General features: G+C 35.7%; 1 pseudogene; it reads left to right on the top strand.

Annotated features, from left to right (window-relative positions):
• The first annotated feature begins 1,137 nt into the window (after positions 1–1,137).
• Positions 1,138–2,409, top strand: LOC112321560 (eukaryotic peptide chain release factor subunit 1 pseudogene; annotated as a pseudogene).
• The last annotated feature ends 810 nt before the right edge of the window (positions 2,410–3,219 follow it).

Here is a 3,219-nt window from a genome sequence, read left to right as displayed (position 1 = left end):
AGCAACCCCATACTATAGGAAATTTTGAAGGAAGTCCTCAGGCGGAAGAAAAATGGTATCAGATGGACATGTGGATCTACATTAGGAAACAAAGAGGACTTGAAATGATAATTACATGGATAAACATAGAAGGTATTTAATATTATCTTAAAAATCTTTTTTAAAGAAAACTGAATATTTAAACAAAAAGTTAACAGTGGATTGTGGAGTTTATAACATTTATATAAGTATAATATATGTCAACAATAGCAGAAAATTTGTAAGAGGAAGAATGGAAGTATATTATTGTGACATTTTTGCAGTTTGTGTAAAGTGGCATAATATCATGAACATTTTACTGTGATAAGGTTAAAATGTATACTATATTCCCTGAAGAAACCACTAAAATAACAAACTGAATATAAATGTTATATCTGGTAAGCCAACATAAAAAATGAAGTAGAGTTTTTAAAAAATCCAAAATAAGTCAGAAAAAAAAGGAAAATAAATAAGAAATCAAATGAGGCAAATAAAAAAATGAGCAGAATTGTTAGCTTAAACCTAATTATATCAATATCACATTAAACATAGATGGTCTAAATAGCACAATTAAAAGGTAAAGATTGTCAAATTAGACAAAGAAAATTGCTGCATAAAGAAAATGTACTTTTAGTATAGACACACACACAAGCTAAAAGTATAGAAAATACATTATGCTAATACTAATAAAAAGAAAACTAGAGTAATTGTATTAATATTAGATAACACAGACTTCAGAACAATGAATATTCAGGATAAATAGTCATTTCTTTAAAGGCTTAATTCATTAAGAGTATAAAATAATCCTAAGAATTTATGCATGTAACAATTGAGATTATAAATACAAAAGAGGTGCAAATCACATATTGATAAGGGACATTTATTCAGAATATAAAAGAAACTCTCAAACCCAGTAATCAGAAACCAATAAGTCGATAGCAAATGGAAGGAAAGGATTTCAACACACTTCAAGACAGACCCCAGGTGAGCGGATTGCAGCACGTGCAGCTACCTGGAGAGAGGGAGCCGCTGTTCTATTTCAGAGCCGCAGCCCAGCCACAGCCAAGGAGCAGCCGCTGCTGCCCAGAACTGGGCCCCTGGGGAGGAGGAGGCAAGGAGATGGTGGACGACCCCCGTGCTGCGGTCAGGAACGTGGAGATGTGGAAAATCAAGAAGCTGATTAAGAGCTTGGAGGCAGCCTGCGGCAATGACACAGGCATGGTATCATTTATCATTCCTCCCAAAGACCCAGATTTTGCGAGTACCAAAAATGTTAGCAGATTAGTTTGGAACTGTGTCTACCATTTAAGTCATGTGTTAACTGCCTTTCAGTCCTGCAAACCGTTACAAGACTCAAACTTTATAACAAAGTACCTCCAAATGGCCTGGTTGTTTACTGTGGTGCAATTTTAACAGAAGAAGGAAAGGAAGAGAAAATCAACATTGACTTCGAACTTCTCAAACCAATTAATACATCATTGTATTTGTGTGGCAACAAATTCCATACAGAGGCTCTTACAGCACTATTTTCAGATGACAGCAGGTTTGGCTTCATTGTAATAGATGGTAGTGGTGCACTTTTTAGCACAGTGCAAGGAAACAGGACAGAAGTCCTACGCAAACTCACTGTGGATCTCCCAAAGAAACATGGTAGAGGAGGTCAGTATGCCTTCCTTTTGGCGCGTTTGAGAATGGGAAAGCGACACCTATGTTTGGAAAGTGGTTGAGACTGCTGTGTAGCTGTTCATTTCTTGGGACAAAGTGAAAGTTACCTAAATGGTCTGACTTTAAAACTGAACAAGTCAATCTGATATATCCAATCAGAGGTTGCAATCAAAAGTTTTAAAATTAGTTGATATGTCCTATAGTGGTAAAAATGGATTCAACCAAGCTGTTGAGTTATCTACTGAAGTACTCTCTTATTCAAGAGAAGAAATTAAGAGGACAATACTTTGATGAAATCAACCAGGACACAGGCAAGTACTGTTTTGGAGTTGAAGATACCCTAAAGGCTTTTGAGATGGGAACTGTAGAAATTCTAATAGTCTATGAAAAATCTAGATATAACGAGATATGTTCTTCATTGCCAAGGCACAGAAGATGAGAAAATTCTCTAACTCCAGAACAAGAAAAGGATGAATCTCATTTCACAGCAAAGAGACAGGATAAGAGCATGAACTAATTGAGAGCATGCCCCTGCTGAAATGGTTTTCTGACAACTATAAAAAGTTTGGAGCTACACTGGAAATTGTCACAGATTAATCACAAGAAGGATCCCAATTTTTGACAGGATGTGGTAGAACTGGAGGTATCTTGTGGTACTGAGTAGATTTCCAGGGAATGGAATACCAAGGAAGTGACAGTGAATTTTTTGACCTTGATGACTGCTAGGTAGTCGACAGTAGGTCCAGTGAAATGTGCCTCACCCTCCAACATCCAACCCAAGGAGCATACCTGTGGTGGAATCCAAACAGACCCCTGCCTTACAATCAGAACATTTCTAGAATTTGATCCATGAGCATGAGGTATTGAAAAGAACACCAAAACAAAACCAGACCCAACCCTACACTTTGATTTGTCATGGTGTCAGTGCAGCAGCCTACAACTAAGTTCTTAAATGCCTCTTTAAACTAGTTTAAACAAGAATCCCAGTTTTCACTTTTACTTGATGGTGAATTTGGTTGCCCTTGTATTTTATTGAAAATAAAAATATTTTTAACCTTCATACATAGAAGCAAAAATACCCTAACTGCTATAAACCTTCAAAAGTTAACAGAAATGAAATCATACTGGTTTGTTTCTTATTTTGATTGGAAAAAAATTAAATTGCTGCATTTCACAGTGACCCGTTTACATGCCATTCTCAGTTTAGACAGCATAAAAAGAAATATATGTGGTGAAAATTTGGGGAAAAATAAACAGACACTTCACCAAGCAAGGTACATGAATGGCAAATAAGCACATGAAAAGATGTTCAACATCATTAATTAGAAAAAGGTAAATTAAAACCACAATATGATGCCACTACACACCCATTTTATGGCTAAAATTACAAAGCTTGACAATATCAAGTATTTATGGGGATGTATTGGAATTTGAACTTTGAACATTATTGTTGGCAGTATGAAATGTTATAATCACTTTGGAAAACCATTGAAAGTTTCTTAAAAATGTGAACACACACCTGTTATATGATCCAAA

Source organism: Desmodus rotundus, chromosome 13 (genome assembly GCF_022682495.2).
Source record: "Desmodus rotundus isolate HL8 chromosome 13, HLdesRot8A.1, whole genome shotgun sequence".
NCBI classification, from domain to species: Eukaryota; Metazoa; Chordata; class Mammalia; order Chiroptera; family Phyllostomidae; genus Desmodus; species Desmodus rotundus.
Note: the sequence above shows the minus strand (reverse complement) of the source record. Positions and strands in the feature narration are given on the sequence as shown.